Raw genomic sequence first — 14,686 nt, 5'->3', positions numbered from 1 at the left:
AGCAAATTAAAATTGACCAGATTGTATGATGAAACGCATAAAACCAATTCCAATAATGTAAGATAAAGGAGTGAGACATTTAAAAGTGATAACTCAGAAAACCCTCTGGATTTTGAAAAGGACATTTAACAGATGTTATAGATATGAGTTCATGACGCTGTTGTTTTAATGATTGAATTATATATATAGTAGTACATAGTTATTTAATTATTCTCTTTTTGGTTTTTAGCCCCCCTCCCCACCCGCTTTGCCTAACTTTAAGGGTTAGATACACTCAACGAGGAAGTTCTGTCTGTATAACTTTGAAAACACCTTCCAACTCAACACCACAGGAAGCCAATTAGAACCAATCTTACTTTCTCTTTTGTAAATATACTATTGCTCCATGATAGAGCAAAAGCATTTTTTATCTGATTTAGCCATTTTATCTTTAGCAGGAACGAAATTGTCCAGCTGATATTAATATATCACAGAAAGAAGACAGTGCCTGAAATTAATTCAGATTAGAAATGTGTCATTATTGCTGTAAACATCAGCCAATAAGTTAAAAAAAAATATGCAGTACAGAAATACACAATATCTGCAATGTTTAGAAACATAGTTTGTCCACAACAGAGCAAGTTTGTTTTTTCTTTGTAGTGTCCTTCTCAGTGCACATCTTGTAATTATTTAAGGGATCCTTATAAAGATATTCATAAGGTTATTGGATATTATGGTTATCCAATTTGTTTTTGTCTTAAATATCAACATCAGGGAGTATCAGATTAAAACGCCTAGTATTGGTAGGGGTTCTTTACTTTACTGGCTATATGGCTCAATGTTTACTCCCTTAGCCTTTGATTATATCAAGAATCTGTACCGCAAGGCAGTGGTTTTAAACTATGCATGGCAGGGGCGTTAAACTCCCTGAGGACAAAATGTCCCGCATACCAATTATATATATATATATATATATATTATTTGCACAGGAATAATTACTGTATATATATATATATATATATATACACACACACACAAACACCAGACTCCTGGGATAGCTCTGGGGGAGAGGCAGGAGCACCTCTGCCCACCCAGACCCTCTCTACTGGGCGCAGCAGAGAGGCTGTAGGGAGCAGAGACTGGTGCCTCTCAAACCAGCCTGGTGAAAGTCACTTCTATTTATAAACTCTGGTTGTGTGCTCCGTGATGTCACTGAGAGAGACCAAAGGCTCTAATAACTGCTACTATGGTAACTGTGACGTCATCTATTCTGACGTGTGGGGGAGGAGCTAATTTCCTTTTTTTGTCGCAGAATGAACCATCAAGAAATCAAAGACTCAAATAATTGTTACTATGGAAACTGACGTCATATGTGAGGTGTGGGGGAGGAGCTACATCTAGGAAATACACATTTCTATCGTTTAGCCTCTGTCACGTTCTTTTTATGGTATGTTGTTAAAGACTAAACACGGATGACTTTGCTGTAAAATGCACGACCTGTTCGGGAGGCTGTGGTTGGTTGATACGCCGAAGACACGGAGCGAGGACGGGAGTAAAGGACAAAGTAGGTGGCTCTGTTGATGCCTGTTCAATATACTACCAACTTCAATAAATACTTGACAAAACGCTCTTGTTGTCAGTCTGATATGTATGTCGTACTTCGTTATCTGACGTCAAGTCGATTTGAGACCACTTTCCGCTTCATACAGTGTGTAAATGAAACACGCAGACCGTAGTTTACACCCAGCTCCTCCGCCGCTGTGGGAAACTGATCCGCTCAGATGAACTTGTGACACAACACTGTGCTTTCTCACATCGATTATGTTTTATGTTCTACGGACAAACATCTCTATCGTCGTAACGATATTCTACCTGATTCCAGATTAAACATGACTGTTCACTGTCATTGTGTTCCGATAATGACCCACATTGAATAACTACACACAGGAGTTAGTGTGTCTAGAAACATGACGGTGGAGCGGCTTGCTGCAGCATTCAGTTCGGATTTGATCAGCATTAACGAAACGTTATCCATCGTCATGATGAATGTATCACACCAACAGTTGCAGCATCCGCAGAAAACACGCGACCAGGTGATGAGCTCTGCCTTTAACTGCGGAGAGGAACATTCTGGAAACGGTGCCATGAATCCGCTCGCTGCTGTGCGCACGAGGATTACTGCTAATAATTACACTCATAACAAGGTCGCTGCTTCTGTTTTTGATGATTGGGGGAAAAAGTGTGTCGATAAATCACTGCAGCTATTGGTCAAAAAGCTGCCAATTATATCACGCGGATTATTTAAATCACATGTGGTCTATATTGAAGTGTGGAGTTAAAACGGAATCATAGAGGAAGTATTATTATTATTATTTATTTATTTATTTATTTTTTTTATTTGTAAATATCGTTCACATTTCTCATATGAGCACATTGGATTGTCGGATACTTCAACACGTGCCTGGTTAGGATCTATAGAGGTTTTACTTTTCTATTGGTAAACAAAGGTCAGTTAATAAATACATGTCAGAAGAACATGCAGAATTGTATTTTAACAATCTATCTAATAACACTATAAGTTTAGGGCAGTTCGGTCCATACGCTGATGAATGTCACAAGAAAGTCAGCGATATTTTAAAAACGTTTAACTACTTAAAAATACCCCAATCAAACATATCAAAAATCTGCAAACAGTATTGATCACCACATAAATACAAAACAACTGGAAATACAAAACGACTGGGTTTATACGTAGAAGAAGAAGAAGTAGAAGTTCATATTTATTATTCAATTTAAGTTAGCAAGTTAAGTTTATGAGTTAACTTCGAGTCTCGCTGAAGTGATGTTGATGTTTACTCAAGGGCGTGTCCCGACCCTTTGACGTCCCTGTTGGGTGGTTTAAAAAATAAAATCTTTACCAAAATCTCTTTTAATTTTTACTCACACAATATTATTGACTTTTCTTCTTTAGTTTTTTTGTGCTGTGCATGTCATATCAGAACGACACGTTGGCAGCACACCTTGAACACAGTCAGGAGGAGGACTCGCAGTACCTAATTAAACAATGTGGACAGCAGGGCTCGGGAGAAAGAAAGGGACTAGATCGACTGACTGAAATGTTCACTATAACATGACGTTTTATTCACTAAAACTACATTAAGGGCGGTTTCACAAGCCAACACATTGTCCATTTTAATCCGACTCGACGCAGTTCAGTCCCTGATGCGGTTTGTTCCGGGCAGTTGTGAGCGCATTAATCGTAATCGTGGGTGCGGACCAAAGCAATCGGTCCAGACTAAGTCCTGGAGTAGAGTCGAAGTGCTCAGATCATAGATGGGACCGACACGAGAAGGCCATGTTTTTTGGCGCTGTAGTTTAGTGTCTGTCGACACAGAGGCCAATAAAATGACCACCGACTGGAGAAAACTAATGCGGGGAACGAGTTTTGTTCAGCAAGATAATCTTCACCGATGCACACAATTGTTTTTAGGATTTTTGAAACATAAATATAATCTGCAGAAGTAAAACATTTATTGTAAGGCTATAAACTAACTACATCAGAGTCACATGACTTCATGTCACAACCACTAGGCTAACGGCGGTCTATTGTGTCATTTAGCCACTTAGCCAACTGACTTTTTAAAGGCATTCAAAATCTTAAAAATTCACGAGAGGGGTATTTACTGACACATTTTATGGTACATAACAAAACGTTAAAATCTCCAAAGCTTGTGTTAACCACTGACCTTATTTCAGGCATCTAACCAAAAACCCATTCACAAATGGTTCCCATCGACATCGAGATGAGGGAACCAGAAGTGTGAAAATATACCAGTCAACCCGCGACAAACCAGCATACAAGCATGTACCAGCATAAACCAGCATACCAGCAGCAAAACACAACATACTCTGGTGTTGCTGGTCACCAGTGTTGCTGGTCTATGCTGGTTTTTCTAGCAGGGTACCTGGCTGGTCGTGTCCAGCGGGTAAAGACCGAAAACATCATGTCTGAACCTCTTACGATCTCTAAAGATGTGCCTCGAGGCTCCATATTAGGCCCTATTTTATTTTCCATTTATATTAACGATGTAGCCAAAGCTGCTGGAAATTCCAGGATTCATCTGTATGCTGATGACACCATCATATATTCAGCTGGTCCTTCACTCCACTCTGCTGTGTCCACTCTTCAACAAAGCCTCACCTCCATCCAACAGTCTTTCAACAACCTCCACCTGCTCCTCAACATCCAAAAAGACCAAATGTATGCTGTTTGACCGGAAAAACCACATCATCCCCAGCCCTCCCAAGATCTACAGTGCTGATGGCTGGGAGCTGGAGTTTGTCACCTCCTACAAATACCTTGGCTCATCTCCCTCATTTAACATACACATCAATAACCTTCTGGCTAAAGTCAAAGCTAGACTGGGTTTCCTGTATCGAAACATGGCCTCCTTCACACACTCTGCCAAATTCACCATTGTGAAAATGATCATCCTTCCTCTATTTGACTACGGCGATATCATTTATAAAATGGCATCAAAGACCACCCTCAGAAAACTGGACCCACTCCACCACTTGGCCCTCCTTCATACCAGGCGGCTACAACACTGGCTGCTCGTAGTCTACAAATCCATTTTGGGAATGACCCTTCGCTACCTCTCAAATCTTCTGCACATTTCTGACAGCAATCGCCGTTTAAGATCCAGTGACTTCATTAGGCTCATCAGTCCAAAAGTCCGTACTGTGTTTTGGTCATAACGCCATTCATTTTGCCGCTGCAAGTGACTGGAACTCACTACAAAACGTGCTCAAACTAACAGCTCTCACCTCTCTCAACATTTTCAAACAAAAGCTGCAACAAGTCATAGTTGACTGATGTACTTGCTGACCAGCTATCACTTCTCTCTCTCTCTTCCATTTTTTTTTACAAAGAACATCCAGTAATCCGCCTTTCTTCTGTGTTTGTTTGTACATAGTGTTTATTAATTTACCTGTATTGTTTTTAGCCATTTTCTCATGCGTTTGTCATACTGTATTGTATCTGTGATGTATTGTATCTGTGTTGTCTGGACTGTGCTACTGCCTCTTGGCCAGGTCATCATTGAAAATGAGAATTGGTTCTCAATTGATTTTACCTGGTTAAATAAAAGGTATTTTTCATTCAGTCACTGTCAGTCAGTCTCTGTCTCAGTCAGTCAGGCTCTGTCTCAGTCAGTTAGTGACTGTTCGTCAGTCACTGTCTCTGTGAGTCAGCCTCTGTTAGTCAGTCTCTATTAGTCAGTCACTGTCAGTCAGTCTCTGTCTCAGTCAGTCAGGCTCTGTCTCAGTCAGTTAGTCACTGTTCGTCAGTCACTGTCTCTATGAGTCAGCCTCTGTTAGTCAGTCTCTGTTAGTCCCTCACTTTCAGTCAGTCAGGCTGTCTCTGTCAATCAGTCAGCCACTGTCTCTGTCTCAGTCACTGTCAGTCAGTCACTGTCAGACTTTGGCTCAGTCAGTCACTGCCTCTGTCACTCTGTCTCAGTCAGTCACTGTCTCATTCTCAGTGTCAGTCAGCCACTGTCTCTGTCTCAGTCAGTCACTGTCTCATTCTCAGTGTCAGTCAGCCACTGTCTCTGTCTCAGTCAGTCACTGTCTCATTCTCAGTGTCAGTCAGCCACTGTCTCTGTCTCAGTCAGTTAGTGCCTCAGTCAGTCAGTCAGTGTGACATTCAGTCAGTTTCTATCAGCCAGTGTCTGTATCAGTCTGTCTGTCTTTGTCCCTTTCAGTAAGTCACTGTCTCTGTCAGTCTCTGTCATTCAGTCAGGCACTGCCTCAGTTAGTCACTGTCTCAGTTAGTCAGTCTCTTTTTCAGTCAGTCAATTTCTTTCTCAGTCAGTCTGTCTTCGTCCCTTTCAGTCAGCCACTGTCTCTGTCTCAGTCAGTCACTGTCTCGGTTAGTCAGTCTCTGTTTCAGTCAGTCAGTTTCTTTCTCAGTCAGACAGTCAGTCACTGTCAGTTAGTCAGACAGTCAGTCAGGGTGTCTTCGTCAGTGAGTCTCTGTCAGTTAGTCATTCAAGCTCTGTCTCTGTCAGTCTCTGTCAGTCAGTCCGTCAGCCATTGTGTGTCTCAGTCAGTCAGTCTCAGTCTTTTAGTCACTGTTGGTCAGTCACCGTCTCTGTGAGTCATTCTCTGTTAGTCAATTTCTGTCTGTCAGTCTCGTCTCAGTCAATCACTGTCACTGTGTCAGTCTGTCTCTGTCAGTCAGACACTGTCTCTGTCTCAGTCAGCCACTGTCTCTGCCTCAGTCAGCCACTGTCTCTGTCAGTCTCTATCAGTCATTTACTTCCTCTGTCTCAGTCAGTCTCGGCCAGTCAGTCAGTCTCTGTGAGTCTCTGTCACTGTTTGTCAGTCAGTTAGTCTCTTTCTCAGTCAGACAGTCTGTCTCTGTCAGTTAGTCAGTCAGTGAGTTCGCCCATGTCTCAGTCAGTCATTCTCAGTCAGTCAGTCTCTGTCAGTCAGTCAGGCTTTGTCTCAGTCAGTAGCCCTACAAATAATCTTTTAGACATCAGGATGTAAATAGTTTTCTAAAAATTAAATTAAAAGTGGATAAGTGTAGAAGTAGGAAAGTCTGTATTTACAGTTCAAAGGTTAGAGTTCAAATGCAAATTAGCATACTTTGTGTGATATCTACATCATTCAGCATGTGAATTATTTCTAACAACCTAACTTGTGTGTTAATGAAAAAGAGTAATAAGTCAATCTTTGTTTTCATTGTTTTATTTTGGTTGTCCTGAATCTAACAGCCAAACCAATCTCGTTCTCCGCTAGAGGGGTGAGACTAAGCATATTACGAGGTATCGTGTGTTCGAGGAATGCAGAAACAAATGAACCGTGAATATTGCATGAGAGCAATAATTTTCATAACTTAGTGGCTGATGAGCAGTTATCCTATCGTTTGGACTTATGTGGACCTCAAGAGGTAAATATGTGTGTTTATTGTTTTCAATACTGTGACCAAATGTTATAGTGTAAAACAATGTTATGTTGCTAATCGCGAGTCATGATTAATAAGAGGCATAGACCTTTAATTTGACTTCCTTAATACTATTGGAGGCAACGCCAGTTTTTTCAGTTTTCAGAATAAGAGAACAACGGTCGTAAGAATCATTATATTAATTCATAAGAACAGGTAATAGCGCTATCCCGTTTAAAACTACCCAGGGCTCCGCTATAGCACTACTACACCGTGCAGATTCAGATAATACTAAATAGCTACATGGGACGGGTGTTGCATAACCATCAAGTCGTACAGAGAGGAAAAACAAGCGCTCTATGCAGAGAAAGTACCGACAGCTGCTGATGCTGAGCACTTGTTCAAACTGCCAATGTGACCGTTTCTAGGAAGAGCGGGTAGCGGAGGCCCGGATCGGTCGCTACCAGAAGCGTGACAAATAAATAAAAACGGTTACTGCCCTCACAATTGTGTGTGTGTTGCCTCTTTGGTGCCTGCCCGAGACTCGAACCTGTTACAGTGGAGCCAAACGTGGGTGTGCATATGGAGCACCAGGAACAGCACGCCGAGGGCCCGACCCAGCCGATCGTGGCGCTTGGGCAGATGCTGGCGGGGATCGCAGCCATGCAGCACGAGCAGGCGGAGATGAACCGACTTTTTCTGAGGGCTCTCCAGGACCAGGCTGAGAGGCAGACCTTTGCCCTGGAGCGGATCGCCGCCCGGTCAGCTGCAGCTCCACCGGCAGCGAGGCCCTCCGCGCTGGCGGGGATCACCCTGCACAGGATGACCGCAGCGGATGACGCACAGTCGTTCCTGGACTGCTTCGAGGCTACAGCGGGGGCGTGTGGCTGGCCTGAGGCAGAGTGGGAGGTCCGCCTCCTGCCTCTTCTGGCCGGGGAGGCACAGACAGCGGCTCTGGGGCTGCCCCCGGTAAACAGGCAGGTGTACGCGGACGTGCGTAAAGCCGTCATAGAGCGGCTGGGCCTGTCTCCGGAGGACCACCGGCGGAGGTTCCGGGAGGCCAGGCTGGGGTCCTAGGACCGACCATTTGTTTTTGCCCAGCAGCTGAAGGACGCCGCCACCAGATGGCTGCAACCGGGAGGCTCGGTGGGGGCACAGGAGGTAGCGGAGAAGGTGGTCCTGGAACAGTTTGTGGGCGGCCTGCCGTCCCGAACGTCAGCCTGGGTCCGCTGTCACCGGCCGGCGGAACTAGAGACCGCCATCACCTTGGCGGAGGATCCCCTGGCCGTTCATTCCCCCGGGCAGCGGGACGGTGGTCGTGCAGCGGCTACGGCCCGGCCTATACCCGCCCCACGGAGGACGCTACCTCCGCAGCTTCGGGCACGGCTGGCGCCGAGGCCAGCACCCCTCCCTCGGGTCCCCGATCCACCAACCACGGCCAACACCGGCACTCTTCCTGACCTACAGGGGGGTTCTCAAACACCAGGGCAGGAGTGTTGGAGGTGCGGGCAGCCCGGGCACCTCCGGAGAGAGTGTCCGCTGATGGAGGTGGGCCAGGTGATCCGGGTTGCCGGCCCTCCAACACCCTCCCCCGGTCCGGGAGCGACGTACCGCGTTCCGGTAAGAATCCAGGGGGGTACACATCAGGCGATGGTGGATTCGGGCTGTACGCAGTCTATGATCCACCAGAGCCTGGTTCGGCCCGGGGCATTGGTGGAGGCATTGTGGGTGAAAATAAGGTGTGTGCATGGGGATGTTCACGAGTATCCTATGGTGTCAGCGGAAATTAGATACGGGGGGAAAAAGCATAATGTGAAGGTCGCGGTTAGCTCCCACCTTACGTACCCCCTAATCTTGGGAACAGATTGGCCGGGGTTTATTAAATTAATGGGACAGGTTGCGGGGGTGCGTTCACGGCCGACAGGGATATGTGATATCTGTGCTGTGCTCAGCGGCGACGCAAGGTCGTCCGACACTGCAGACGGGGAGGGGGAACCACCGGCTCCCGAGTTTCACTCCATGGAGGATTTTCCACTCGAGCAGTCTCGTGACGATACTCTACGCTCAGCCTTCGACCAAGTGATAAGAAATTGATGGTCATAAAAGCTACTTATTTGTATACATTTTATCCATCCATATAATTTGTTTGTCATACTTGTGTACTTTTAACTTTTTTGTTTTTACAAAACTTTTTGATGTCTGATGCCTAAAATATATATATATATATCTGTCCTATACTGTTACTTATGGAACGTTGTTTGCTGTTCATTTTAACTGGCACAGTATTTTATGGGGTCCCTCTTCACATGTTTGTCTTGTACATGTTAGAAGCTGTCATAACGGTAGTGAAATATGAAGCTTTATCTGTAGAAGAAGCCAGTGTGGTTGGAACTGTTATCATGACCCGGCACAGAGTGAAATATGAAAAGCAGCAATTATCATTCCTATTTCCTCATGGATCATCAATAGGACTCTGCTGTTTCAAGGCAGATTATGTGACAAAAAAGCAAAACACTGTGACAGAAAAACCAACACAATGACATTTCTATGTAACACTCAAATTAACTGTGTTTGTCAGAAGAAGAACAGAGAGAGGAGTGTGACGCAGAAAACAGGCACCCAATTTAAAACTTTGGTTTTACTATAAAAGGTCAAAATTCATAAACGGTGCCATGGTGTAATGGTTAGCACTCTGGACTTTGAATCCAGCGATCCGAGTTCAAATCTCGGTGGGACCTGTAGTTTAATTTGATATTCTCACCAATTGGATTGGGTTGGCTGTTAGTTTCAGGAAAACCCAATGAAAACAAAGATTGACATATTAAGCTGCTACACTCACTACACATGCTTCATCATGTACATATCAAACAAACTATTTTCTATTCTGGAAAATACAAAAAACAACAAGACGCAAAACTGATCACAGCAAAAGAAACAGAAATACTTTCTTAGGTTTGGTTCTGGTGAGCAAACAATGGCCTCTTGTGGTAAATATCTATTATTCCGAAAAGTGTTATGAACAGGATCCGTGTAGTCAGGATGGCCGAGCGGTCTAAGGCGCTGCGTTCAGGTCGCAGTCTCCCCTGGAGGCGTGGGTTCGAATCCCACTTCTGACATCAAATATTTTCACAGCTGAAGACAGAAGTAAAGCAGTCTGTTATCTCTAAAGTAGGAAACTGTTATCATTGCTACCGACGAAAATGAGTCATGCATGAATAAAGTAGGAATACACAATACAATTATAAATGTTGAAATACATATATTCCTCTCTAATTGTCAGAATTTACCTCATTACAATTCAGAAATGTGTTTGTACACAAAGAGCAATTTATTATTTTATTGATAACTTGGGCTAAAATATTGATTATCAGGCCATAGAGAAATGCGATTTAAAGTCAGATTCAGCTAACGTAAGCTACGTTAGTTACACTAACCGTGGCCAGCTAAATGTCGCTTTGTCAAAACATTATTGTGAGACGTTGGTCCACAAAAATGTTTGTAAAGAAATCTCTCCCTCTCTCCCTGTGGTTCAAGTAAGTATCCTAATAAAAGAGATTACAAAATATGACATGATTTTATATTGTATTGTATTATATTGTTTTGATTTTGTCTGGACTTCATTTCGGTTTGTCAGAAGAAGAACCGAGAGCCAATTTAAAACTTTGGTTTTACTATGAAAGGTCAAATTTTACGGAAGGTGCCATGGTGTAATGGTTAGCACTCTGGACTCTGAATCCAGCGATCCGAGTTCAAATCTCGGTGGGACCTGTATTTTAATTTGATATTCTCACCAATTGGATTTGATTGGCTGTTTTTTCATTGGGTTGGTGGTTAGTTTCAGGAAAACAACGATTGACATATTAAGCTGCTACACTCACTACACATGCTTCATCATGTACATATCAAACAACCTATGTTATAACTATATTATTACTCTTATTTGTATACATTTTATCCATCCATATAATTTGTTTGCCATACTTGTGTACTTTTAACTTTTTTGTTTTTAGAAAACTTTTTGATGTCTGATGCCTAAAATATATATATATATATATCTGTCCTATACTGTTACTTATGGAACGTTGTTTGCTGTTCATTTTAACTGGCACAGTATTTTATGGGGTCCCTCTTCACATGTTTGTCTTGTACATGTTAGAAGCTGTCATAACGGTAGTGAAATATGAAGCTTTATCTGTAGAAGAAGCCAGTGTGGTTGGAACTGTTATCATGACCCGGCACAGAGTGAAATATGAAAAGCAGCAATTATCATTCCTATTTCCTCATGGATCATCAATAGGACTCTGCTGTTTCAAGGCAGATTATGTGACAAAAAAGCAAAACACTGTGACAGAAAAAACCAACACAATGACATTTCTATGTAACACTCAAATTAACTGTGTTTGTCAGAAGAAGAACAGAGAGAGGAGTGTGACGCAGAAAACAGGCACCCAATTTAAAACTTTGGTTTTACTATAAAAGGTCAAAATTCATAAACGGTGCCATGGTGTAATGGTTAGCACTCTGGACTTTGAATCCAGCGATCCCAGTTCAAATCTCGGTGGGACCTGTAGTTTAATTCGATATTCTCACCAATTGGATTGGGTTGGCTGTTAGTTTCAGGAAAACCCAATGAAAACAAAGATTGACATATTAAGCTGCTAGACTGCTTCATCATGTACATATCAAACAAACTATGTTCTATTCTGGAAAATACATAAAACAACAAGACGCAAAACTAATCAAAGTAAAACTATGGTGGAGTGTGGGAATCGAACCGGCTACCTTGTGGTTACAGGACATTATCCACTTTGTGTGGCATGTAAAATAGTCTAAAAACATGTATTGTGAGATGCTGGTACACAAAAATGTTTGTAAACAAATCTCTCCCTCCCTCCCTGTGGTTCAAGTAATTATCCTGATAACAGAGATTACAAAATATGATATGATTTTATATTGTTTTGATTTTGTCTGGACTTCATTTCGGTTTGTCAGAAGAAGAACAGAGAGAGGAGTGTGACGCAGAAAACAGGCACCCAATTTAAAACTTTGGTTTTACTATGAACGCTCAAATTTCATACAAGGTGCCATGGTGTAATGGTTAGCACTCTGGACTTTGAATCCAGCGATCCGAGTTCAAATCTCGGTGGGACCTGTAGTTTAATTTGATATTCTCATCAATTGGATTGGATTGGCTGTTAGTTTCAGGAAAACCCAATGAAAACAAAGATTGACATATTAAGCTGCTACACTCACTACACATGCTTCATGATGTACATATCAAACAAACTATTTTCTATTCTGGAAAATACAAAAAACAACAAGACGCAAAACTGATCACAGCAAAAGAAACAGAAATACTTTCTTAGGTTTGGTTCTGGTGAGCAAACAATGGCCTCTTGTGGTAAATATCTATTATTCCAAAAAGTGTTATGAACAGGATCCGTCTAGTCAGGATGGCCGAGCGGTCTAAGGCGCTGCGTTCAGGTCGCAGTCTCCCCTGGAGGCGTGTGTTCGAATCCCACTTCTGACATCAAATATTTTCACAGCTGAAGACAGAAGTAAAGCAGTCTGTTATCTCTAAAGTAGGAAACTGTTACCATTGCTACCGACGAAAATGAGTCATGTATGAATAAAGTAGGAATACACAATACAATTATAAATGTTGAAATACATATATTCCTCTCTAATTGTCAGAATTTACCTCATTCCAATTCAGAAATGTGTTTGTACACAAAGAGCAATTTATTATTTTATTGATAACTTGGGCTAAAATATTGATTATCAGGCCATAAAGAAATGCGATTTAAAGTCAGATTCAGCTAACGTAAGCTACGTTAGTTACACTAACCGTGGCCAGCTAAATGTCGCTTTGTCAAAACATTATTGTGAGACGTTGGTCCACAAAAATGTTTGTAAAAAAATCTCTCCCTCTCTCCCTGTGGTTCAAGTAAGTATCCTAATAAAAGAGATTACAAAATATGACATGATTTTATATTGTATTGTATTATATTGTTTTGATTTTGTCTGGACTTCATTTCGGTTTGTCAGAAGAAGAACCGAGAGCCAATTTAAAACTTTGGTTTTACTATGAAAGGTCAAATTTTACGGAAGGTGCCATGGTGTAATGGTTAGCACTCTGCACTCTGAATCCAGCGATCCGAGTTCAAATCTCGGTGGGACCTGTATTTTAATTTGATATTCTCACCAATTGGATTTGATTGGCTGTTTTTTCATTGGGTTGGTGGTTAGTTTCAGGAAAACAACGATTGACATATTAAGCTGCTACACTCACTACACATGCTTCATCATGTACATATCAAACAACCTATGTTATAACTATATTATTACTCTTATTTGTATACATTTTATCCATCCATATAATTTGTTTGCCATACTTGTGTACTTTTAATTTTTTTGTTTTTAGAAAACTTTTTGATGTCTGATGCCTAAAATATATATATATATATCTGTCCTATACTGTTACTTATGGAACGTTGTTTGCTGTTCATTTTAACTGGCACAGTATTTTATGGGGTCCCTCTTCACATGTTTGTCTTGTACATGTTAGAAGCTGTCATAACGGTAGTGAAATATGAAGCTTTATCTGTAGAAGAAGCCAGTGTGGTTGGAACTGTTATCATGACCCGGCACAGAGTGAAATATGAAAAGCAGCAATTATCATTCCTATTTCCTCATGGATCATCAATAGGACTCTGCTGTTTCAAGGCAGATTATGTGACAAAAAAGCAAAACACTGTGACAGAAAAAACCAACACAATGACATTTCTATGTAACACTCAAATTAACTGTGTTTGTCAGAAGAAGAACAGAGAGAGGAGTGTGACGCAGAAAACAGGCACCCAATTTAAAACTTTGGTTTTACTATAAAAGGTCAAAATTCATAAACGGTGCCATGGTGTAATGGTTAGCACTCTGGACTTTGAATCCAGCGATCCCAGTTCAAATCTCGGTGGGACCTGTAGTTTAATTCGATATTCTCACCAATTGGATTGGGTTGGCTGTTAGTTTCAGGAAAACCCAATGAAAACAAAGATTGACATATTAAGCTGCTAGACTGCTTCATCATGTACATATCAAACAAACTATGTTCTATTCTGGAAAATACATAAAACAACAAGACGCAAAACTAATCAAAGTAAATACTGCAAACTATGGTGGAGTGTGGGAATCGAACCGGCTACCTTGTGGTTACAGGACATTATCCACTTTGTGTGGCATGTAAAATAGTCTAAAAACATGTATTGTGAGATGCTGGTACACAAAAATGTTTGTAAACAAATCTCTCCCTCCCTCCCTGTGGTTCAAGTAATTATCCTGATAACAGAGATTACAAAACATGATATGATTTTATATTGTTTTGATTTTGTCTGGACTTCATTTCGGTTTGTCAGAAGAAGAACAGAGAGAGGAGTGTGACGCAGAAAACAGGCACCCAATTTAAAACTTTGGTTTTACTATGAACGCTCAAATTTCATACAAGGTGCCATGGTGTAATGGTTAGCACTCTGGACTTTGAATCCAGCGATCCGAGTTCAAATCTCGGTGGGACCTGTAGTTTAATTTGATATTCTCATCAATTGGATTGGATTGGCTGTTAGTTTCAGGAAAACCCAATGAAAACAAAGATTGACATATTAAGCTGCTACACTCACTACACATGCTTCATCATGTACATATCAAACAAACTATTTTCTATTCTGGAAAATACAAAAAACAACAAGACGCAAAACTGAT

The 14,686-nt window shown here is 41.7% G+C and overlaps 8 non-coding genes across 8 annotated transcripts; all 8 read left to right on the top strand.

Moving 5' to 3' along the window:
* Window positions 1-9,597: 9,597 nt before the first annotated feature.
* trnaq-uug lies at window positions 9,598-9,669 on the top strand. The gene has a single exon. It is a non-coding gene; the product is annotated as a tRNA-Gln (tRNA).
* Window positions 9,670-9,964: 295 nt separating this feature from the next.
* Window positions 9,965-10,047, top strand: trnal-cag. The gene has a single exon. It is a non-coding gene; the product is annotated as a tRNA-Leu (tRNA).
* A 580-nt stretch (window positions 10,048-10,627) lies between these two features.
* On the top strand, window positions 10,628-10,699 carry trnaq-cug. Its single transcript has one exon. It is a non-coding gene; the product is annotated as a tRNA-Gln (tRNA).
* Window positions 10,700-11,426: 727 nt separating this feature from the next.
* trnaq-uug lies at window positions 11,427-11,498 on the top strand. Its single transcript has one exon. It is a non-coding gene; the product is annotated as a tRNA-Gln (tRNA).
* Window positions 11,499-12,011: 513 nt separating this feature from the next.
* trnaq-uug lies at window positions 12,012-12,083 on the top strand. The gene has a single exon. It is a non-coding gene; the product is annotated as a tRNA-Gln (tRNA).
* A 958-nt stretch (window positions 12,084-13,041) lies between these two features.
* On the top strand, window positions 13,042-13,113 carry trnaq-cug. The gene has a single exon. It is a non-coding gene; the product is annotated as a tRNA-Gln (tRNA).
* A 725-nt stretch (window positions 13,114-13,838) lies between these two features.
* trnaq-uug lies at window positions 13,839-13,910 on the top strand. Its single transcript has one exon. It is a non-coding gene; the product is annotated as a tRNA-Gln (tRNA).
* A 521-nt stretch (window positions 13,911-14,431) lies between these two features.
* Window positions 14,432-14,503, top strand: trnaq-uug. Its single transcript has one exon. It is a non-coding gene; the product is annotated as a tRNA-Gln (tRNA).
* The last annotated feature ends 183 nt before the right edge of the window (window positions 14,504-14,686 follow it).

The sequence above is a fragment of the Cyclopterus lumpus genome, chromosome 23 (genome assembly GCF_009769545.1).
Source record: "Cyclopterus lumpus isolate fCycLum1 chromosome 23, fCycLum1.pri, whole genome shotgun sequence".
Classification (NCBI taxonomy): Eukaryota; Metazoa; Chordata; class Actinopteri; order Perciformes; family Cyclopteridae; genus Cyclopterus; species Cyclopterus lumpus.
This window is presented reverse-complemented; position numbering and strand designations above follow the sequence as displayed.